General features: G+C 40.2%; 1 protein-coding gene across 1 annotated transcript in view; it reads right to left on the reverse strand.

Annotated features, from left to right (window-relative positions):
• The window catches only part of thrap3a (thyroid hormone receptor associated protein 3a), a 264,720-nt gene that overhangs the window by 85,796 nt on the left and 152,751 nt on the right, over positions 1-26,173 (reverse strand). The gene's annotated exons all lie outside the window — the stretch shown is intronic.

Below are 26,173 nucleotides of genomic sequence, written 5' to 3' on the forward strand. Positions count from 1 at the left end.
CATTGTGGTGTAACATCATTAAAGAATATTAGGTTCAGGATATTTACTCAACTTCCCTCGGAGATATTTTTAAATTGTTAAAAAAAATGCATTCTGCTAAATCTGTAAACTGATTTGTCGGGAGTGTTTCTAGAGAGAAAAGGAGGTTTGTACTTTGTATATTTTAATTCAGAAAATATAAAACAATACAATTGAAGGAAAACGCCAGGATTTTTTAACCTGGCTCTTATTTTCCCGTCTCTTTGGATATTTGGATACAAAAACATATGAAATCGGTCCAGCATTGAGTTAGAATGCTATAACCGGCAACAGCAAAACAGCAACACAACATAATTCTACGGGGAAATCATCCGCATCAAAGTAAACCTCTTGTTTTCGTTACTGGCAGGCTCATAATGTTATTATAAGTGTCTGACAACATGGAAAGGATCCCTACGGAGATACACCTGTGTCTGTCTACATCAATAACTGTAAAGAACAAGAACTGTAAAGAACTGTAAAGTTGTTTTTGAAAACAACTGTTTCTACACTCGTTGTTTTACTTTTCTCTTCTTCCATACTCCATTCAGTGCCTGTAGTCGATCATCACACGGGCTGTTTACTAATGTTTACAAAAGGAGAAGTCATGCAGAATTTGTGAATTAAGTCTATTTTCAAAGTAATGCCTGAATATTTAGCAGATTATGACAATATAGATGAATGTTTGACAACATGGAAAGAATCCCTTTTGTAAACCTTTTTAGGGTAACAAGATTTTTAGGTTAGTTTGGGTTACGTTATTTAGACTAACTTAAAATAAAAGAAATGAAAAAAAAATTGTATTCTACCCAGCCTCCTGAGCCCTAAAATGGGATAAGAAGAGTAATCAAAATAAATGGAGCTTGTCCCCAAACTACATTCACATTCAGTAACTGTTTTATCCTGATCAGGTTGTAGGTGGACCCGGGGCCTATCCCAGGAACCCTGGATGCAAAGCAGGAATGAGATACCAGTCCATCACAGGGCAATCCTAAAATCTATTTCACACAATTTATGATGTACCCAGAAAACAGCAGGTATCATTTCACTGTTATTCTTTACCACAAAATAAAGGAGGGTCAGTTTAGTCTCTCCTCTTTATCTCTTCCTCCCTCAACTTTCATAGCCACAGCACCCTTGTTTGACCAATAATGACACTCCACATACTGTTTATTTGGCCAAAAATGACATTCCACATACTGTTTATGGGATTCCCAAAAATAACAAATTTATTATATATACACTAGTGCATCTCAAAAAATTAGAATAGTGAAAAAGTTCAATATTTTCCATCAGTTATTTAAGAAAGTGAAAATGTTATATATTATAGACTCATTACACATAAACTAAAATGTTTCAAGCATTTTTCTATTTTAATTTTAATCAGTATGGCATACAGTACAAAAACATAAAGAAAACCCATCTCAAAATATTAGAATATTTCATTTCGAGTTTGAATAAAACAGTATGAACACAGTGTATCTCTCGGTCTAGTTCAGTACACACAACCACGATCATGGGGAAGACTGCTGACTTGACTGTTGTCCAGAAGATGATCACTGATGCCCTCCACAAGGAGGGTAAGCCACAAAAGGTCATTGCTGAAAAGGGTGGCTGGAAAAGGTGCACAAGCAACAGGGATGGCCGCAGTCTTGAGAGGATTGTCAAGGAAAGTTGATTCAAGAACTTGGGAGAGCTTCACAAGGAGTGGACTGAGGCTGGTGTCAGTGTATCAAGACCCATCACGAACAGACATCTTCAAGAAAGGGGATCCAACTTTCGCATTCCTAATATCAAGCTATTCCTGAGCCAGAGACAATGTCAGAAGCGTCTTATCTGGGCTAAGGAGAGAAAGAAATGGACTGTTGCTCAGTGGTCCAAAGTCCTCTTTTCAGATGAAAGTACATTTTGCATTTAATTTGGAAATCACGGTTCTAGAGTCTGGAGGAAGAGTGGAGAGGCACAGAATCCAAGGTGTTTGAAGCCCAGTGTGAAGTTTCCACAGTCTGTAATGATTTGGGGTGCCATGTCATCTCCTGGTGTTGGTCCACTGTATTTTATCAAGTCCAAAGTCAACACAGCCATCTACCAGGAGATTTTAGAGCACTTCATGCTTCCATCTGCTGATAAGCTTTTTGGAGATGCTGATTTCCTTTTCCAGCAGGACTTAGCACCTACCCACAGTGCCAAAACTACTACCAAATGGTTTGCTGACCATGATATTACTGTGTTTGATTGGCCAGCCAGCTTGCCTGACCTGAACCCCATAGAGAATCTATGGGGTATTGTCAAGAGGAAGATGAGAAACACCCGACCCAAAAATACAGATATGCTGAAGGCCACTATCAAAGCAACCTGGGCTTCAATAACACCTCAGCAGTGCCACAGACTGATCACCTCCATGCCACACCACATTGATACAGTAATTCATGGTAAAGGAGCCCCAACCAAGTATTGAGTGTATAAATGAATATACTTTTCATAAGTTGGACATTTCTGTATTGTAAATCCTTTTTTTGATTGATCTTAGGGAATATTCTAATAATTTGAGATACTGGATTTCTGATTTTCATGAACTATAAGCCATAATCATCAAAATTAAAACAAAAAAGGCTTTAAATGTTTCACTTTACATGTAATGAATATAGAAAATATGAAAGTTTACCTTTTTGAATTAAATTATGAAAAAAGGAACTTTTTCATGGTATTCTAATTTTTTGAGATGCACTAGTGTGTGTGTGTGTGTATATATATATATATATATATATATATATATATATATATATATATATATATATATATAATATACAACCCCGATTCCAAAAAAGTTGGGACAAAGTAAAATTGTAAATAAAAACGGAATGCAATGATGTGGAAGTTTCAAAATTCCATATTTTATTCAGAATAGAACATAGATGACATATCAAATGTTTAAACTGAGAAAATGTATCATTTAAAGAGAAAAATTAGGTGATTTTAAATTTCATGACAACAACACATCTCAAAAAAGTTGGGGCAAGGCCGTGTTTACCACTGTGAGACATCCCCTTTTCTCTTTACAACAGTCTGTAAACGTCTGGGGACTGAGGAGACAAGTTGCTCAAGTTTAGGGATAGGAATGTTAACCCATTCTTGTCTAATGTAGGATTCTAGTTGCTCAACTGTCTTAGGTCTTTTTTGTCGTATCTTCCGTTTTATGATGCGCCAAATGTTTTCTATGGGTGAAAGATCTGGACTGCAGGCTGGCCAGTTCAGTACCCGGACCCTTCTTCTACGCAGCCATGATGCTGTAATTGATGCAGTATGTGGTTTGGCATTGTCATGTTGGAAAATGCAAGGTCTTCCCTGAAAGAGACGTCGTCTGGATGGGAGCATATGTTGCTCTAGAACCTGGATATACCTTTCAGCATTGATGGTGTCTTTCCAGATGTGTAAGCTGCTCATGCCACACGCACTAATGCAACCCCATACCATCAGAGATGCAGGCTTCTGAACTGAGCGCTGATAACAACTTGGGTCATCCTTCTCCTCTTTAGTCCGAATGACACGGCGTCCCTGATTTCCATAAAGAACTTCAAATTTTGATTCGTCTGACCACAGAACAGTTTTCCACTTTGCCACAGTCCATTTTAAATGAGCCTTGGCCCAGAGAAGACGTCTGCGCTTCTGGATCATGTTTAGATACGGCTTCTTCTTTGAACTATAGAGTTTTAGCTGGCAACGGCGGATGGCACGGTGAATTGTGTTCACAGATAATGTTCTCTGGAAATATTCCTGAGCCCATTTTGTGATTTCAAATACAGAAGCATGCCTGTATGTGATGCAGTGCCGTCTAAGGGCCCGAAGATCACGGGCACCCAGTATGGGTTTCCGGCCTTGACCCTTACGCACAGAGATTCTTCCAGATTCTCTGAATCTTTTGATGATATTATGCACTGTAGATGATGATATGTTCAAACTCTTTGCAATTTTACACTGTCGAACTCCTTTCTGATATTGCTCCACTATTTGTCGGCGCAGAATTAGGGGGATTGGTGATCCTCTTCCCATCTTTACTTCTGAGAGCCGCTGCCACTCCAAGATGCTCTTTTTATACCCAGTCATGTTAATGACCTATTGCCAATTGACCTAATGAGTTGCAATTTGGTCCTCTAGCTGTTCCTTTTTTGTACCTTTAACTTTTCCAGCCTCTTATTGCCCCTGTCCCAACTTTTTTGAGATGTGTTGCTGTCATGAAATTTCAAATGAGCCAATATTTGGCATGAAATTTCAAAATGTCTCACTTTCGACATTTGATATGTTGTCTATGTTCTATTGTGAATACAATATCAGTTTTTGAGATTTGTAAATTATTGCATTCTGTTTTTATTTACAATTTGTACTTTGGGGCGGCACGGTGGTGTAAGTGGTTAGCGCTGTCGCCTCACAGCAAGAAGGTCCTGGGTTCGAGCCCCGGGGCTGGTGAGGGCCTTTCTGTGTGGAGTTTGCATGTTCTCCCCGTGTCCACGTGGGTTTCCTCCGGGTGCTCCGGTTTCCCCCACAGTCCAAAGACATGCAGGTTAGGTTAACTGGTGACTCTAAATTGACCGTAGGTGTGAATGTGAGTGTGAATGGTTGTCTGTGTCTATGTGCAGCCCTGTGATGACCTGGCGACTTGTCCAGGGTGTACCCCGCCTTTCGCCCGTAGTCAGCTGGGATAGGCTCCAGCTTGCCTGCGACCCTGTAGAAGGATAAAGTGGCTAGAGATAATGAGATGAGATGAGATTTGTACTTTGTCCCAACTTTTTTGGAATTGGGGTTTTATATATATATATATATATATATATATATATATATATATATATATAAAATGTATATATGTGTGTGTGTGTGTGTGTGTGTGTGTGTGTGTGAGAGAGAGAGAGAGAGAGAGAGAGATTCTTACTTGTTATTTTTGGGAATCTCATAAATGCACACCTCATTTTCAGTACCATAAAATTCAGGAAATTACTGAAAACAAATGCAGTGTGAGGTGTTCTCTCTCAAATAAAAATAGCCAGAGTTCATATCTGTAATGCTCTGAGGAAGGCAGCTATCATTTATTCCAGCATAATATTGCACATGCTCAGTAAAGAACAGAGTAGTGTTTGCATCTATGTAGACTTTATTGACTCTTTCTATTGACAAAAAAGGAGGAGCAAATAAAAACCATACACCATAATAAGTAAACATAAAACAGGCCAACCTATTGTAACCAAACATCTATTATTTGCTTCATTAAATATGTACTGTAGAAAAAGTACGTTCAGCTTAGAGTTAGGCGGCACGGTGGTGTAGTGGTTAGCGCTGTCGCCTCACAGCAAGAAGGTCCGGGTTCGAGCCCCGTGGCCGGCGAGGGCCTTTCTGTGTGGAGTTTGCATGTTCTCCCCGTGTCTGCGTGGGTTTCCTCCGGGTGCTCCGGTTTCCCCCACAGTCCAAAGACATGCAGGTTAGGTTAACTGTTGACTCTAAATTGAGCGTAGGTGTGAATGTGAGTGTGAATGGTTGTCTGTGTCTATGTGTCAGCCCTGTGATGACCTGGCGACTTGTCCAGGGTGTACCCCGCCTTTCGCCCGTAGTCAGCTGGGATAGGCTCCAGCTTGCCTGCGACCCTGTAGAAGGATAAAGCGGCTAGAGATAATGAGATGAGATGAGCTTGGAGTTAAAATGAATCTTACAGCTCTATATACGGTAGATGAGCACATCACAAGAATACACCTTTGTGCAACAGATGAAATGTCATATTTTTTCTCACCTGTGATATTCTCACTGGCTTGTACAGAAAGCTAAAGCCCAACTCTGGCAGCAGTATCCAACCCACATCTTGATTTGATTCATGGCCACATTCAGTTACTTAAGCAGAAAATAATGATTTCTCCAAAGCTATTCTGCTCTACTTGCACTGGAACTCTTGTTCAAGACCTCTTATGGTAGCCCTTATCTTTATATCCTATCAGATTGTGTAATATATCAGCACTTTACCAAGAAACAGTTTTACTTGATTATCATACAGTGTCAGTTCACACTGGATGTTGCTTTTTGCTAAAAGAGAGAATTTACATTATTGTACAATATCAATGCCTCAAGGAGATTATAGAAATTTATAGTTATGGAGGGCCAGGGATGCAAAATAACACATACAACATGGTTTTCTTGCATGCACACACGCGCACACACACCTGCACTATAGTTAATGTCCCCTTTATTAAAGAATGAACCAAGGTGAAATGAATAAAACGCATGGCTGAATGGACCAGGGGAGGGACTTTGAACCATCCAAGATTAAACTAGAACGGCACTCGGTAGCGTGCATACCTCCACCAAGCCACATATTCAGATTTGCATCAAAATCTAATCAATTGTTCCTTGTCCCATGGCCCACCTTTTCTCAAAATTTTATCAAGATCTGTTCACTACTTTTTGAGTTATGTTGGGAACAATCAAACATAATATGTTAGAGGCATTTAGCAGACATGCTTATCCAGAATAACATACAACATACCCAGAGCAGCCTGGGGGTTAGGTGCCTTGCTCAAAGGCACTTTATCCATTCCTACTGGTACAGGGAATTGAACTAGCAACCTTTTGGTCCCAAAGCTGCTTCTCTAACCATTAGGCCATGGCTTCCCCTAAACACACAAGCAAACAAACAAACAAACAGAGGTGAAAACATAACCTCCTTCAACAAAGTTGGCAAAGGTAATCAAGGAGTCAGTAAAAGGCACAGTAACCTCCATCCATAACCACTTATCCTGTGCAGGGTCACAGGCAAGCTGGAGTCTATCCCAGCTGACTACGGGCAAAAGGCAGGGTACACCCTGGACAAGTTGCCAGGTCATCACAGGGCTGACACATAGACACAGACAACCATTCACACTCACGGTCAATTTAGAGCCACTAATTAACCTAACCTGCATGTCTTTGGACTGTGGGGGAAACCGGAGCACCTGGAGGAAACCCACGCGGACACGGGGAGAACATACAAACTCCACACAGGAAGGCCCCCGTCGGCCACTGGGCTCGAACCCAGAACCTTCTTGCTGTGAGGCAACAGTGCTAACCACTACACCATTGGCACAGTAACCACTGCTGCTGTATTGGAGAGAGAAACTTTTTTTTTAAACACTGAGTGGTCTCATTTATTACCATTTACCAATTGCGCCAGAAAAAAACTATTAATCTGGAAAGACCCAGAGGTCTGTTTCAGTCTGCTCTATAAGGAGTCTATAATGCTCATTGCAGAAGAGTTTTTCTGGCTTTTAACTTGCCTCCAAGGGTCAGAAAAAAAATTCCTGGTGATGCAAATGCATCCCCATTGTTTTCACTAATGCACACATGAACTAACCTTGATCCTCATACGAGCACTCAATCTCTCAGTACACACCCCATATTTTAACAGATCTAAACACGTAGACAAATGTCTTTTAAATCAAGCCACTCAAAATGAAGTGTGAGTTATTAAATAAGCTAAACAAAGGAAGTACGTTTCCTTCCAGGCATGTGGCTTTAAATAGATAAATTGCATCATAATCAGTTTGTGTAGCTGCTGGATCAAATCTGGCACAGGCAGGTTACATCCAGTTAGATTATATGCTGCAGAAAAGTTATTAGGGCTTTTATTGTGCACATTGAGGTTCCTTGCAGGTCTGGGTTGGCCCTTGGTTAAAATGTTTATTATGGTCATAATGAGAATATTAATGCTGGACATCCAGTATTTCTAACATAGTTATAGTTGTCCTCTGTATCATTTATTTTTAAACTTGATAGTATTTTAGATCCTGACTTATTTGTACTAGCATGAGGACATTTTTGATGGAGATTATCGAGCAATTTTGAAGTCGCTCTGGATAAAGGCATCTGCCAAATGCTGTAAATGTACAAACATTTACATCACTCCTTCAGGAATATTAAAGTATTTCATGGAAGGTTTAATCAACTGAATGACAATTGACTTTTATAATTATTGAACATGGAAAATCTGAAAGACGTGTCTACTGAAAAATAGCATTTTATGTAGAATTTCAGCTACAGGGTTCCGATGTGGGCGGCACAGTGGTGTAGTGGTTAGCACTGTCGCCTCACAGCAAGAAGGTCCGGGTTCGAGCCCCGTGGCCGGCGAGGGCCTTTCTGTGCGGAGTTTGCATGTTCTCCCCGTGTCCGCGTGGGTTTCCTCCGGGTGCTCCGGTTTCCCCCAAAGACATGCAGGTTAGGCTAACTGGTGACTCTAAAGTGAGTGTGAATGGTTGTCTGTGTCTATGTGTCGGCCCTGTGATGACCTGGCGACTTGTCCAGGGTGTACCCCGCCTTTCGACCGTAGTCAGCTGGGATAGGCTCCAGCTTGCCTGCGACCCTGTAGAACAGGATAAAGCGGCTAGAGATGATGAGATGAGATGGGTTCCGATGTCTTGGGTGTTTCTCAACAGTCTGTATGAGTTTTAGTGAAATGCATCAAATCACACTGAGTTTTACTTCTGTTGAGATGTGCTGCGCCAACTGTGTTATGCAAATGCTATTTCAGTCAATGAGAAGAACTTTCCAACAGAGATGTCAGCATCTTTCACTGACACATGACCCTTGGTTCTTGCTTTTTAGCCTTTCGTGAACATTGCACCTGTTGCTTATTTTAAAATTCACCAGGTGACTGTAAACATTTTTATCGGGGCAGTAACCTGGCTGCAGTTTTTGATGTACATGTGCTCACTCAGAATAAATCTTTAAAAAAAAAAAGACATCAGATCCTTCCTTTTCTTTGTCCTTGCCAGACTGTGCTTTAGCTAAGCTTCACTAACTGGTAGCTCCACTAACTTGGCTAAGCTATCCTCAGGGAAGGCCATAGAAAGCAAAGTGCTGATTTACATGCTTAAGACTAAAAATCATGCTTAGGTTTCTTTGTACAGTGCTGGATTTAAGCTGTCTACTCCTTCAGTCTAGACAATGGGAGACACGTTAAACAGCTATCACTCAATGGACTAAAGCCGAAAATATTCCCAGAATGCAGCAGTGATGATGATCTTCATTATAACTCTCCATGCAGATCTTTTTTATCAGAGAATAAAAAAAGTCACCTGGTGAATTTTAAAATAAGCAACAGGTGCAATGTTCACGAAAGGCTAAAAAGCAAGAACCGAGGGTCATGTGTCAGTGAAAGATGCTGACATCTCTGTTGGAAAGTTCTTCTCATTGACTGAAATAGCATTTGCATAACACAGTTGACGCAGCACATCTCAAGGCACTGAGAAAAAGAACTGGCTTGTAGCCTGAAACCTTGTTACCGCGTTGCGTATTCAGAACACAGTTTATTTGTAATAAAGTATTGCAAGCCAGGCCTAGAACAGGGGGAAAATCATCTGGCCTTGGCTATATACCACATACTTTATACTGCCACTGCACACTGAATGAATATGTTCTTTAAGCCTCAATGGGTGCAATAAATTCACTGTACAATTGCTGCAAGTTTACAGTACTAGTTTTAAAGCAAAATACTATTTTATAATTTTTACAGGGCTATATTGTAAACAATTGCCAATTAGAGCAGTGCGTTGGTTTACAGTAAAATACAAGAGCAGCCTTGGCCTGAAGGTTAGAGAAGCAGCATTTGGCCCAACGGGTCACTGGTTTGATTCCCAGGAATGGCAGGAAAAACGTGAGGGCAGTTGAGTGAATGAACAGCACTTTTCCTTCCCTCTGTATCATGGCTGAAGTGCTCTTGAGCAAAGCACCTAACTGCTCCCTGGGTGCTGTAGGGAGGAGGGGTGGCATACTCTCTCACCCCTGTCAACTACAGCGACGCTAGCCAATCGTGGGGAATGAACATTTCAGTCTGTGAAATGAACATTCTGTTCATTTCAATCTGTGAGCTCATGCATATGGAAGTGGGATCACATAAGCAGCAGTTCAAAAAGGCGCTGCCCACTGCTCTGGGTATACATGTGTGTTCACTGCTTCAGATGGGTTAAATGCAGAGGAGGAATTTCACTGTACTTGAGTGTACATGTGACAGGCTTCTTCTTAAATAGCAGAAAACGCAACGCACAGTGGGATATCTAAAGTTTTAGTTGGGAGTGAGACTGATTCTCTTTGATTGCCTTTGTGTTGACATTTGACAATGGGTGGATTGTTTTGTGCCTTGTATTTTAATGACTGTTCTAGGCAAAAAGTCAAACCCTCTCTGAGATTATATGGGAACCCAAGAGAGCAAAACTGGCCTGTGTTCTCAGGGAGGAGGGGTGGCATACTCTCTCACCCCTGTCAACTACAGCGATGCTAGCCAATCGTGGGGAGGTCTGTGAGCTCGTGCATATGGAAGTGGGCTCACATAAGCAGCAGTTCAAAAAGGTGCAGTCAGCTGGTGTCATGTATCTCAGAAGAAGTATGTAATAGCCTTCGCCCTCCCAGGCTGGTGGCTGTTGTGTAATAGGGGAAGTGGGAATTTCTTTCTGATGAGTGGGAATTGGCCTTGACTAAATTGGGGGGGACTCAGCTTTGGTATCTAGGGTCTGTGTATACTTATTATAAGTATGATTTAAAATATTAAATTTATATCTTAATAGAACATGGTTTGTCATATTAAATAAAACAATTTATTAGTGCTGTCAAAAATGTCACGTTATTAACGCGTTAACTTGACTCAATTTTAACGGCGATAATTTTTTTATCGCGAGATTAACGCTCTGTGACATGATGTAGGTTTTTCATAAGCTTTTGAAACTGCCAGGAACTTGGAACAGAGACTTTGCTTAGAAAACCGATAGCAGCTAGACTGTAATGCCACGCCCCGCACAGCCAGAGTCCTCTGCCCTCCTCCCGCAAAGAACCAGCGCGGGCAGGGTGCGCTAGTAGAGATGGGATTTATGGCTCTTTGATGGGATCCGCATCTTTGTGAGCCGTTCTTTGGAAAGAGCTGTTCAAAAGACTGGCTCATTTGGCTCTTTTTAAATATTTATTCAGTTTTAAGAAGACAGCGTCTAAAGAAGCCAGATCCCTCTGAACTGTAAACTTAATGTTATCCCAGAAATCCTTCCTGTAATATGCAAATTTGGCCGCCTCTGATTGGACAGCGCGACGCATCAACAGGCAGAAAGTGTAAAAGTACAAAATGTGTTAAGTGAGCTGAAACAGTAAAGATCAGATTCAATGCAATATTTATCAACGAACAACTTAGTTAATATAATAGTGTACTTTATATTATAATCAAGCATGTCGAGCCTACCGTCACTGTGTAACCTGTCCCACTTCACTCTTTTGCTAGCCCCGGTGCTCGGCTTAGGTTTCACTTTGCAGTGGCTGTGTCAAGACGTGTTATGCTTTGCAATAAAAAAAACATTGGCACAAAGCAACCCCATTCACTTTTTTATGCTGATAAGAGAATTACAATGGTTTTTCATGTGACAAAAATGTGCGATTAAATTGCAATTAATCGCGAGTTAACTATGACAGTCGCGACATTAATCGCGATTAAATATTTTAATCGCTTGACAGCACTACAATTTATGTAACCACAGCATTTTTAGTCAACAACAAGAAGACAGAGTCATCTATATCCCCCGCCCTATGTACCAACTATATACCAAGTTTCAAGATATTATTTGTTACATTTTTCAAGTTCTGCTGCAGGAAACCAACCCTACCTCTTTACACTGACCTCAGCAGCCCATGGCATAAACCCACCGGACCTTTGGTCCAGGCAAGCTAAAAATTAAAATTTCTCACATTTCTTAGTATCAAAAGGCACATATCCATTACTTACTCAACACGTATACCAACTTTCAAGACCATACCGCTCATAGTTTTCAAGTTCTGCTCCGGAAACAAAACCTACCCCTAAGACTAACCTGAGAGACTAAGTCTGAAATTTTTTCCATGGAAACATGAAAAATTAAAATTTCTCAAAATTCGTCATATGAAAAGGCACATCTACATCACCTTGTTAACATGTGTACCAAGTTTCAAATCTGTATCATGAATAGTTTTGGATATACGCTCCGGAAACAGACATTGCTCTTAGAAACTAAGTCAAAATCTATTTTTTATGTAAAAATTTGAAAAATACTTTTTTTTCAAAAATCCAAAATAGGAAAAGGCACCAGCTCACATGTTGCTTGATATGTATATAAATTTTCATGAAGATATCTTCAGTAGTTTTAAAGATATGGCCCAGAAACGAAAACGTGACCGGACAGACAGCCGGACGGATGGACAGAACCCGTTTCTATATCCCCCACCAAACTTTGTTGGGGTAGGGATAATAACTGACTAAACAGGCAGCCATTTGAGTGCATTAAAGTCCACCCTTAAAACACAGTAAACATGTTTGTATTGAAAGAGTTGTGATGTACTTATTGATTCTGCTGCTGTTAATTGGTTGGTTGATGCTGTATTTTTATTATTCCAATGAGAAGTCAGCGATTGTCTGATACACTGACATCACAAGGGGTGAAAATATTTTAATGAGCTCAAAAATGGTAACAATCAAATTTCACTGTTGGCTCCTAACAGCAAGAGCTTTCTCCACTCATCATTTTCCAGTGACATTCAGTAGCATCGGAATGAGAAATCCAATGTATAAATGGTGGAGACACCAAACGTTGGACTACAATGCAGCTGTAAGACAGTTGCGCTCAGTTACAGAAGAGACTTGGTTTGTCTAACTAGTGATTTGCGAGGTAACCAGCACAATGGAGATGACAGCAGTATTAAAAAGAGTGAACAGATGAGGAGATGAGAGAGAGGAACACAGTAAAGGATTAAAGTGCTGCTGTATCGGTCTCTTTATGGAGGATTCACTATGCTTGGTTTCATTCCCACTGGCACCACGTCAGCAGGTAGTCGAATGACATTTTTGGGTACTGTAGGAAAGTGAAAACTTTTCATGTAGCTGAAAGAAGTTTTAAACTAAAAAAAAAAAATTAACATTACAAAATAAATCTTGAAGGCCATTGGATATTTTATGTTAGTTAAAAGATTAAGAAGCAAATCCTTCAGAATAGATTTTTTCCTTTAAGAAAGCAAGAGGACAATCTGATATTTGTCTAAAAAGATAAAGAATGACAGAAAAGATTGCCTGACTATAACTTGGAATGAAACTCTCATATTACTCTTCAAACATAAATAAAAGTTTAGCACCAGCATTCTTTTACTACGAAGCCATGGTGTTGCAACACGTGCAGAATGTGGCTTGGCATGGTCTTGCTGGACTAAACAGGAATGTCCCTGAAAAAGACACCATCTGGATGGCAGCATATGTTGCTTCAAAACCTGTATGGACCTTTCAGCATTAATGGTGCCTTCACAGATGTACAAGTTACCCATGTCATGGGCACCAACACACCCCCATACTATCACAGATGCTGTTTTTTGAAATTTGCACTGATGATAATCTGGATGATCCTTTTACTCTTGAGCCCAGAGAACACAAGCTCCATGATTTCCCAAAACAATTCCAAATGTGGACTCATCAGATCACAGCACACTTTTCCACTTTGTGTCAGTCCATGTCAGATGAGCCCAGAGAAATCGGCTGCATTTCTGGATGTTTTGTTTATGCATGGATTTTGCTTTGCATGGTAGATGCAGCTACGACTTGTGTTAACCAACGACGGTTTTCTATAGTGTTCCCGAGCTCATGTAGTACAACCCTGATTCCAAAAAAGTTGGGACAAAGTACAAATTGTAAATAAAAACGGAATGCAATGATGTGGAAGTTTCAAAATTCCATATTTTATTCAGAATAGAACATAGATGACATATCAAATGTTTAAACTGAGAAAATGTATCATTTAAAGAGAAAAATTAGGTGATTTTAAATTTCATGACAACAACACATCTCAAAAAAGTTGGGACAAGGCCATGTTTACCACTGTGAGACATCCCCTTTTCTCTTTACAACAGTCTGTAAACGTCTGGGGACTGAGGAGACAAGTTGCTCAAGTTTAGGGATAGGAATGTTAACCCATTCTTGTCTAATGTAGGATTCTAGTTGCTCAACTGTCTTAGGTCTTTTTTGTCGTATCTTCCGTTTTATGATGCGCCAAATGTTTTCTATGGGTGAAAGATCTGGACTGCAGGCTGGCCAGTTCAGTACCCGGACCCTTCTTCTACGCAGCCATGATGCTGTAATTGATGCAGTATGTGGTTTGGCATTGTCATGTTGGAAAATGCAAGGTCTTCCCTGAAAGAGACGTCGTCTGGATGGGAGCATATATTGCTCTAGAACCTGGATATACCTTTCAGCATTGATGGTGTCTTTCCAGATGTGTAAGCTGCCCATGCCACATGCACTAATGCAACCCCATACCATCAGAGATGCAGGCTTCTGAACTGAGCACTGATAACAACTTGGGTCGTCTTCTCCTCTTTAGTCCGAATGACACGGCGTCCCTGATTTCCATAAAGAACTTCAAATTTTGATTCGTCTGACCACAGAACAGTTTTCCACTTTGCCACAGTCCATTTTAAATGAGCCTTGGCCCAGAGAAGACGTCTGTGCTTCTGGATCATGTTTAGATGCGGCTTCTTCTTTGAACTACAGAGTTTTAGCTGGCAACAGCGGATGGCACGGTGAATTGTGTTCACAGATAATGTTCTCTGGAAATATTCCTGAGCCCATTTTGTGATTTCCAATACAGAAGCATGTCTGTATGTGATGCAGTGCCGTCTAAGGGCCCGAAGATCACGGGCACCCAGTATGGTTTTCCGGCCTTGACCCTTACGCACAGAGATTCTTCCAGATTCTCTGAATCTTTTGATGATATTATGCACTGTAGATGATGATGATATGTTCAAACTCTTTGCAATTTTACACTGTCGAACTCCTTTCTGATATTGCTCCATTATTTGTCGGCGCAGAATTAGGGGGATTGGTGATCCTCTTCCCATCTTTACTTCTGAGAGCCGCTGCCACTCCATGATGCTCTTTTTATACCCAGTCATGTTAATGACCTCTTGCCAATTGACCTAATGAGTTGCAATTTGGTCCTCCAGCTGTTCCTTTTTTGTACCTTTAACTTTTCCAGCCTCTTATTGCCCCTGTCCCATCTTTTTTGAGATGTGTTGCTGTCATGAAATTTCAAATGAGCCAATATTTGGCATGAAATTTCAAAATGTCTCACTTTCGACATTTGATATGTTGTCTATGTTCTACTGTGAATACAATATCAGTTTTTGAGATTTGTAAATTATTGCATTCCGTTTTTATTTACAATTTGTACTTTGTCCCAACTTTTTTGGAATCGGGGTTGTATTACCCTTTATATAATCATGTCCATTTTTAATGTAGTGACCCCTAAGGGATCAAATGAGAGGATTTCAATGTTGGTTTTTGGCTTGACCCTTACATGCAGAGATTTCTCTGGATTCTCTGAATCTTTTGAACAGATTTTGGATTGCTGATGGCGAAATCTCTAAATTCCTTGCAACTGTATGTTGAGAAATGTTGGTCTTAAACTGTTGGAATATTTGCCCATGCAATTTTTCATCTCACCCCATCCTTGCTTGTGAACAATTGAGCCTTAAGGATGCCTTCTCATACCCAGTCATGATACTCTCATCTGTTTATCTATGGACCCTTTTCACGTGAAGTCACGACAAACGCGGCCGCCATTTTGGACATGTACTACCAGTAGTTTACCACAGCCAACACTGAGGAACGGCAGCAAAGAAAGTGTTTATTTTCAGCAAGACTTCCATCATGCCACTATATTGTTGTGCACCTGGATGTAGTAACCATCAACAAACAAGGCAAGGGTTATCATTTTATCGGATCCCGACGGAGAAGATGGATAGCGGCCATTAACAGGAAAGATTGGCAGCCCTCGGCATACCAACGCTTGTGCAGTGACCACTTTGTTGGAGGTAAGACGAATAAAATTAGCCAGAAAAGGCATTACATTGCTGTTAACATTCTGTGGCGGCGAGTGTGTAACCAAATAGGCTAAAATAACCCATTGTAACCTCTTTGTTCTTCTGTAGTAGCTATTAGCTAACGACATTAGCTAGCGTTGTGTTCCTTTGCTGCTGGTAGACTGTAGGACAGATCAGAGGCAGTGTCCTACAAACAGCGCTTAATTTGAGGGGGAGCAAGCCGGAGCGCGCTCCGGAACCTCGGGCGTTGGCTCCGGCAGCTATTTACACTGGATCCGGTGATCCGACACCTCTTTTGACTATGTAACAAAAAATAATGATAATAATAATTAAATAAAAAAATGCAAGTTTATTTAGTGTTAATGTCTGATTTTAATATCTGTCTTGTTGGTGATTTCTCTCATGAAACGACATCCACAAAATATCTGCAGATGAACTTAATTTGCAGTGTTATTACAAAACATGCCCAGAAGCGCAGCGCCATGCCCCCCTCCCCTCCCCTCTCCTCTCCTCTTTTTTTTCCGCACCGGAGCCGCTCATCCTCTGCGCTCCGGGACCTCCCACTTTACAAATTAAGCACTGCCTACAAATAAGTGTTCAAAATAAGAGGAACATGTATTTGTCTCTTAAATCCAGGCCGTTCCCTGTAATCTGTCACAACGGTTGGAGAAAGTAATGGCAAATAGTGAGTGCACAAACCATAGAAGGTAAACTGTACACAGCGCCAGGGCAGTGTGATGGTATGTCTACTTTTAGATTGTGTTAGCTTATCAATGAACACACTCGTCACTCGACGAGTTTCACGTCTTTACGATGGATACTTAAATGTGTGTTAGGTATTATTGTTGCAGTCTAAGCAGTCATTGTAGCAGCTAGATGAGCGAGAACCGAAAGGGTCTGTGCCATAAACCGTTATTTCTGTGCGGCGTTGCTAATGTGTCGTTACTGTTGTTATTTCTCCCTCTGCTCGCCCTGTAAATGCCCTCCGTCGCTGGATAGCGAAGGTATTTTCTGCATCTCGCTCCTTTTTCTTGTATGTTCTCCGTTTGTCGCCTTCCTCGCATTCAAACCAATTCGAGCCGAAGTCCGCTACATGTCCAAAATGGTGGTCGCATTTACGAAGGTCACGTGACTGAAAAGGGTCTATAGAATGTTACATACAGGTGGTTTTTTTTTTAGCATTCCACAACTCTCCCAAGCTTTTGTTGTCCCTGTCCCAACATTTTTGGAATGTGTTGCAGGCACGAAATCCAGAATGAGTGTATATGTACAAAAAAAAAAAGTTTCAGTTTGAATATTAAATATATTGTCTTTGTATTGTATTCCATGGAATATACTGTAGGTTAAAAATGATCTGTAATCATTGCATTCTGTTTTTATTCACGTTTTGCACAGTATTCCAACTTTTTTGGAGCTGATTGGCATCCTCAAAGACCTTTTGATCTGAATTCTTCCAGAGCAACTCAGGCTAATATCAGAAGGCAGGACATTTTTTTTTTTTTTATTACACACAGCTCTGTCTCGTTCCTATCCTTTCCAAATGCTTCTTGAGGAGCTTTGAGGCATATCTGAGATTGTTAAATATCAAACATTATTTCAAAAGTGGAAAAAAGGGTCAGGTGTCCCCAAAAGAGCCAGCGCAAAGTGTGTTTAGCATGCTGGGCAATCTGAAAGGTTCAAAAATCACTGGTATCTGAATATTCTGCAGTCCTGGCCATATGATTGTTCCAGTGAGATCATTTGGTTATCTGTGGTGTCTTTTCCTCTAGTAAATTTTCAAGATCATACAGGTGGCATTCATTTGGATTTTGAGAAATTTGGAGATAACTGCACATGCTAGGGCAGCCATATCATCCCAAGGGCTTGAATTCCTGAGAAACATTAATTATCACACTGGCTTCCTACAAAAAAGAAAGAAGGTTGGCAAAAAAAAGGGGGGAGGGGGAGAAAGATGGCGCAATAAAATATAACCAAAAACATCTGTTTTTAAACAGTAAATCCAAATGTAAGAATGAAAAGGAAGGGTAATAGAACATTTGGATGAATAAATGTAGGGACTATTATTCAAATAATAGTCATTTATATAAAACATTGTGCGTGCAGTATGGTGGTACAGTAATGACATTAGCACCTAATGTCATAAAGTTCCCCAGTTCAGTCCTGAGCTCAGGTTACTGCCTATGTGAAGTTTGTCATGTTCACATCAACATGTGGGCTCCCCCTGGGTTCTCTAGTTTCTTCACACCTCCAAAAACATGTTGATAGGTGATCTGGTTACTATAAATTGCCCTTCAGTGCAAATTGATAGATGCACTGAACCTGGCAAGTGCATCCAGAGCACAGGATTTCCATTACCTTTCTATTTAACACACCTCATTAATTCCAGTGTACCACTGTGCAGAAATGGATAAGTTCCTAGATCAAAGTCCAGACTCTGGAGCTGTGATTTAATGCTATCCGCTGCACTACCATGGCACCTGAGGGGGAAAATGCTATCATTTTTTACCTTCCTTTCCTCCAGCTTCAGTGTTGAGTGAACACAGTTGTTTTGCTCAGAAATACATCACACTGCAGAAGAAGGAATCACTATAATTTCCTCTTAATAAACCCTTGATATGTTGCAAGGGTCAATTTATATAATGGAAAAAACGTCTGCCAAAATACTATCATCTCTTTCTTTCAACACATGAAAGTATCAGGCATCGGTTAGTGAAAGTTATCTTTTAGTGTTAGCTTTCATTAACCTCAACATCTGGGGAGTTTATAGCTCATCTCCCTGTTGAGCAAACATTACTAGACTTGCAAAATTGTTTAACATTTTCAAAAGAGCAAATTCTCCAAGGCTCACTGTTCAGCTAAGCTTGATGCACTCCAGACTGGTGCAGTTAATGTTTTGTGATTTAACATACAACGTGCTGCTCACCCCTGTAATTCCCCTCCAATCACAATTTAAAATACATATCCAACACAATATTAAGTCAGAACATTGTTATGCCACAGAAGCCGTTTTGAGTTGGGAATAAACCAACACTCTTCATTGCATCTGAGATTCCACCAAAGACAGAGCCTCCTCTTGGTGGAGACCAAGTTGTGATTTATTATGAAAGATGTGCTACAGTATGAACGGTGTCCAGTGATGCTCTTCAGACGACAGCCACCCTGTTCTGAAAATAACACTGGCAGGTGGCTCGCTCATAAAACTTTACTGTCAGGTGCAAAATAAAGACACAGTGAATAAAACCTGTACAACAGGCGATATTACGCAATTTTGAGTTGGGTGGCAAGAAGTGGAGACATGCATCAAGGGACACAGGAAAGCATGTATTATATTTCATTTACATGCACACAGGAAACAGCCCCTCTCACATACACATCACTGACCGCCCCATTCAATTTCCTGTTTCTAGTCCACTGCACTGTAAAAAAAAAAATAAAAGGCAAGTTTATTTATATAGCGCATTTCATACACAGTGGCAGTTCAATGTGCTTTACAGAGGCAAAAGCAAAACAGTAAACAATAGAAAATAAAATTACATAAAATAAAGGGGGAAGAAGAGAGAAAAAATAAGAATTAAACAATAGTAGAAATAAAATAAAATGAAGTAAAAGTTCAGTAAAAAAACAGCAGAATAAAATAGAATAAAAGTTAAGTAAAGTTTAAAACATGCAGAGACTGTAAAAGTTAAGTAAAGTTTAAAACATGTAAAGATGATATTTATCAGTTAGCAGAAAGCATCTGAGAACAGCTTGGTCTTTAGTCTAGATTTGAAGCTGCCAACAGCAGGAGCATTTTTGATGTCCTCTGGGAGTTGGTTCCATAGCTGTACTGCATAGTAGCTAAAAGCTGCTTCACCACACTTTGTTTTAACAACAGGTTTTACCAGTAAATTTTGCTGCTGCGATCTGGTAGATCTGATTGGGTTCGGCCGCTGCAACATATCAGAGAGGTAATTGGGCCCTGTACCATTTAGAGATTTGTACACCAGCAGCAATACTTTAAAGTCAATTCTGTAGCTTACTGGAAGCCAGTGAAGGGACCTTAGAATTGGAGTAATGTGCTCTGTTCTTTTTGTTCGTGTGAGAACCCTAGCCGCTGCATTTTGAACCAGCTGAAGTCGTTTGATGGTCTTTTTTGGCAGGCCTGTGAAAAGGCCATTGCAGTAATCAACCCTACTAGAGATGAAGGCATGTATAAGTTTATCCAGATCATTTTTTGACACAAGTCCTCTTAGTTTCGAAATGTTTTTTAGGTGATAAAATGCTGATTTAGTGATTGCTTTCATGTGACTGTCAAAGTTTAGCTCGCTGTCAATGAAAACACCAAGATTTTTAACCATATCTTTTGTTTTAATCCCCTTTGTGTCAAGAATAGTGGTAATCCTGAGTCTTTCATCTTTTTTCCCCAATTAGAATTACTTCTGTTTTATCTGTGTTCAGCTGAAGAAAATTTTGTGACATCCAGTTGTTGATTTGGTCGATACACTGGTAGAGACATTCAAGGGGGGCATAATCATTAGGTGATAGAGCAAAATAAATTTGGGTGTCATCTGCATAGCAGTGATACAAAATTGAGTTGTTCTTGATAATTTGTCCAATAAGGGAGCATATAAAAAAATAAAATTTGTGTTAACTTAAAGTGATTAACCTGGTTGCCTTAAAATTTTGAGTTCATTAAAACATATAGTAAGTTAGCACAATGAGGCCATCAAGTTGCATTGTGTTAACTTACTATACGAGTTTCAACAAACTTGAAATTTTAAGGCAACCAGGTTAATCACTTTAAAGGAGATACGCAGAACCATGGCCTCACTTTTGTTTATAAATGCCGTGAGACCTCAAGAATGGCACAGGAATAGTTTTAAGCACTAACAATAAATCTAATATAGTAAATTTTTATGATTAAAGTGATTCATATAGGTAGCGGTCTGAGTGAATGACCTTGACATCCGTAACGTCACAGCAGGGAGTCTATCGGTCTCATCGCCATTTCCGCTATACTAAAACACAGAGCTGACTGCAACTCCGATCCTCCATTTTGAGCTAATTTATCTCCATGCCACGTAGATGTGTTGCTGGTCGGTGCAGCAACACGACAAAAGGTGGATTTACGTTGCATTCATGGCCCAAGAATGTTCAAACTGCAAAGATTTGGACGTGTTTTGCGAGAAGTTCACGGGCACATTGGGCGCCTATGAAGTGGTCTCTCCTCTGCTCTGCACATTTTACTGAAGACTCGTATGAAACCTCTGATCTGTTGAGGAGTGTTGGCTATAAGCCTGTATTGAAAGAGGGTGCAGCATCAACAATTAAAGAAAAAAAAAAAGGAAAGTGTTTATTTATTTTAAAAGTGAGTTCAGTTGTACCAGTCCTCCTGGAGCATGAGCCGAGGGTTGTTGCCAAAACCCAGGACGGAACATATTGCTCAGGCAGTGACCTCCCCGCAGTTGTTGCTAAAACCGGTGGCATCCCGTTCCGTCCCGGGTTTTAGTAATTGCCTGAGCTGAACAGTAATGGCGGAGTATACAGTATGGAGAGAATGAGTGGAGCAGCCGTCTGATTTCTAAACTGGATATTGCTGCCACCTCTCCCTTACATGGAAGAAGTGAATGAACAGAGAACTGAAATTCAGATTGTTTCAAAACAATCTGCCACAAGATCGGCCTTCAAGAAGCGAGAACACAGACGGGTAAGCTCCGACTCTCATTTGGATAAAAAAAAAAAAAACAAAAAAAACACCATGTTGTTTACCTGCATTTAGATTAATACATGTAACTTGTATTGTGTGTTTAAGTTACCGGTATAAGATTAATTAATTTGCTTCAGAATGTGATTGTCTCAGTTCATCTGATTATTTAATTAGCCTTTTACGTTTTATAAGTGAAAATGCATGCATGTACATGTATGTTGCATAAGTTATAACACCTATCCTGTTTTAATGAGAGTCAACCCACAATCAGTGAAGTCAAACCAGTCTTAGTTGAGCAAGTCGGTAACAGGATTTCTTACTTTCACCATAAATTTTTATTTATATGACTTTGGTCAATAGCTGTAAAAGGCCTCGGCCTTAAAACTGGTTCCCGCTGTGATGTCACGCACTCAGGGCTGGCTGGCTCAGCGGGGCAGCTCCAATGCCAACTTTGCAGTCGATTTTAACTCTCAAAAATATATACATTTTTTATTCCCATTTATGCAGCATACAAGAATCAAGGATGGAGATACTATCCACTCAGAAATATATTTAAAAATAAAGGTTCTGCGTATCTGCTTTAAGTTAACATTTTTTTTTTTAAGTGTGCGGTTTTCTTTTTCATATTTCATTTTAATTCCCCTCATTCCAATTCCTCAGCTTGTTTAATACTGAACTTTTGGAAAACCTTGGACGTTTTCCAAGAATAAGTTTAATAAAAACATGATAAACTGAGAACCCAGTGGAAATTTGGCAGATTTTGGTATGAAATGGTTGCTACATCTCAATTTCAAATGCAGTGTTGCCGTGCTTATAAGGTATATTGGTTCTTCTATTAGGTATACAAACCATTTACAAAATCATCCAACCTTAAAGGTTCCCAAGTTTGCCCCTCTCTGAGGAAGCCATTAAAGGGTCACACAAATAATGTTTCCTTCTGAGAGAATGTCCCAAGTAGGACGTCTTTAAGAAGCTCAGAATTCTAAAACTGTAGGCTCACATCATCTGTAGCCCATCTTTTGCCCCATACAAATGTGTCCATTCTCTCAGGACTCTGACTATTGGTAGAAATGAACCGCCACTTACCAGATATTTGGATGTAACATGATTTATGCAAGCAAGGACACAAACAGAAGGCATCACAAATTTCATCTTTCTATCTGCAGCTGGAAAACAAATCAACAAGACTGATTTATAATATGAGCACACATCTTTATTTAGAGCTGGATTTGAACAACATCTGAAGCTTACATTACACCAACCCTCATGGTTCTATGTGAAAAGGACACAAATTTCAACAAGTCCGATTTACTACCCAGCTGTTGCCAATCCAGCACTATCCGCCTGACAGTCACATTGACCGTCACCCCCTACAGACTGCGATCACCTTCACAGACGCAACTAGAAATCTCCTTAAAAAGTATCAACACGAGATAAAGAGTGATGGAAAGCCTGGTCAGGGACAAACCTTTGAACTCTACAGCTCAGCTAGAAAACATTCGTTCAATTGGAAAAAACCCTGCACAGACTGAAAGCCAACAACTTCCAGCAGGTTTATTTAGAGTGCCAGCTAGGCCGTGGCCTCCTATTAATGTGCCGTCATCAGATAACAACTGTGGGAAGGGAGCCTGTTGCTTGGGAAACAGGAGCAACAGTGAGTGTGAGTCACTTGGTGGAAGAGATTGGTGGTTAAAAGGGGCAGCATTTTGGTCGAAGCCTTTTGATGGTGCCGATGTCCAGTGCAGCTTTATGTCCGAGTTTCCAGCTGTCTCAATCTATAGAGTGATCTCGCCGTTTTCTTTAAGTAAAGCATGTATGGTCAACAGAATCGTCACGTTTAAAATACACAATGTTTGGGATTCCAAAAGGTGAAAGATTCCTCGGGTTTCAAGGCTGGCTCAGTTTGTAATACTTTAAGAAAGGCAAACTGACAAGCCACGGAAACATGGCACATGAAGTTCAAAAGGATACATTTCACCAGTGACGTTCAGAAGGATTATATGCACCCAGGATGTTCATGAGGTTCATTTTCACCAGTGAAGGAACTGAAGAAAAGAATACTGCACATTTACATTAACACATTTGCATTACTTCCAAACAAACCTCCAGCCAAAATAAACCTGCACTCTTGCTCACACTGCAGCTGGCAGTTACAATTTTAAAAATGATTAAAAATATTTATATCAAAAGTCAACTTTGCTTAGGATGGCAAGTTTCATAGCATAATAAATAAAGTGATATTTGAGCTGTTAGTGTCATAGGCTGCTAACAATGGAACCACAGGACTGCCCCAAAGAGATAAACCGTGCACCAATCTGCCAGAAGGTCCCATCCATCACCCAACGATTCCAGGACTGCTTGAGTGACCGGGGCTTTCTACATTGTCCTGCTATACATCAGTCAGAGCCTTGTAAATTGTACGACCCCCTATTCATTCTTTGTGAATTAATCCAGGGTCTTGGCAGGGTTTCATCACCATCACTTAGTGACAGACACCTCCCTAAATATAAAACATCCTGTTTTTACCTTCCCACTCACGGATTTAAGGGGAACATACTACTGACATGAAACTGAAACGAAGAAATGACCGGCATTTCAATGACAAACAGACTGGAAAGTCAGTCAAAATGTGAACTATAAAAATACATAATATAATAGAATATTCAACAAAACAAAGAAAAAATAAACACCAGTCACAATAAAAGGTCTGACTTGAGAGAAACCTGATCCAGGAAGTAGTGGTTATGGTGGTACTGCCCTCTACTGTGCGAGAATTCACTTTAATCCATGGATACACATTAACCTAAAGCTGCGTCTGACTAAACAGGCCTGAGAACATTTTTAAAAAGTACCACGATGCATCCAGAGGACATTTGAAATTAATTTCCTCTTTTCAATGGGTTAATGTGACTATAATACATAATCTAACAAAAAATATATAAAACATTGGTGTCAGTGATTGCAGTGGAATATCCACAAGGGTGTCTTTTGGATAAATCCCAAACATAAGGAATTAATGTGATGGAAGCAGTTGTCCGTCCCTTCAGTGAGATGACAGTTTGTGGTTTTAGGAGCTGGACCTACATTGTGACAGTAATAATGATGGCAGAACCGTCTTCCACAGGCTGCTGTCTATTTGTGTGCTCAGAACGCAGGGCCTGAGACAGACATGGACCCACGGTAATAGCAGAACAGTCACATCTTGTTTCAAAATCATCTGTTCACTTACAGCTATTAAATAATGCATTTGATGGGTATTAAGACTTTATATATACACTGTATATTTCATGTGCTGTTACACTGAGCTTAGTTTTACCAGAGTTATTCAATTATATTATTGCGCTTGTATTTTCAAAACAGCCTTACAAGTGTGATTGTACACGACCTAATTTCTGGAAAGAAAAAAAAAAAAGGGCAAAAGACATCACATCATCAGATGAACTGATTAACAGGGAAAACCTGAAAGTACTGTAGCAGAGCCGATCAACATATAGGGGGAAAAAAGTCCTCAATAAGGAAGTGTGATTTTCGTGAAATTGCATGTGACCCCTCTATAGCCACATCCATGGTAGGTGGCACCACCTGGTGAACAGCTCTTATTGGAATTTGTCTTTAGAGTCTTCTGGGTGAGTTTCAGTGAAAACGTCCCAGCAGATTACGAAGAGTAGCGTTTAATGTGACGAGCCACCCAAAGATTTCAGATGCCCATAAAATCGTAAATATGACAGGTGGCGCCACTACATTGGCCATTTTTATACACGTCAAGCTGGGGAATATTCCATACGAGTTTGATCAAAATCTGATCACTCCTGTAAGAGGAGTAGCGATTTTTGTGAAATTGCACATGATCCCTATGTGGCCGCATCCATGGCAGGTGGCACCACTTGAACAACTCTTGTTGGAATATGGTCTTTAGAGTCTTTTGGGTGAGTTTCAGTGAAAACATCCTAGCGGTTTACGAAGAGTAGCGTTTAATTTGACTAGCCACCCAAAAATTTCAGACGCCCGTAAAATTGTAAACATGACAGGCAGCACCACCGTCTTGACAACTTTTATGCACGCTCACCTGGGGAATATTGTATGCGAGTTTGACCAAAATCCAAATCAATCCCTGTAGGAGGAGTAGCGATTTTTGTAAATTGTGGACGGACGATGATGACAGACGGATGAGGCGTGATTGCATAAGCTCATCCGGCCTGGCCTACGGCAGGATGAGCTAAAAACGGCCATCGTTTAGTGACTTCTTGAACACATCAGATCAGACACTAGCTATAGGGAAAAAAAAAGTCATTAGTTCAGAAAGGGGTAGGTCTTCATTTAATTTGCCCTGTCTGGTCTGATTAATGAACCAACAATGTAGCTTCATTTAAAAAAACAAAACAAAAACCCAGATGTGTCTCATCTGTTCAGATGAAAAAGTGGTAAAAGCAAAGCACCATGAAACAAAACAGTCACTTCAAATCGTCTTATTTATACCACAAATCAATGTGTGTGTGTGTATGCATTAATGGATAACTTCTCTCCATTTAATAGTGTTAGTTGCTATCTGGACCTCTGTAAGCAAAGAATTTTATGTAACAGGGCTTTTACAAA

Source organism: Neoarius graeffei, chromosome 5, assembly GCF_027579695.1.
Source record: "Neoarius graeffei isolate fNeoGra1 chromosome 5, fNeoGra1.pri, whole genome shotgun sequence".
NCBI classification, from domain to species: Eukaryota; Metazoa; Chordata; class Actinopteri; order Siluriformes; family Ariidae; genus Neoarius; species Neoarius graeffei.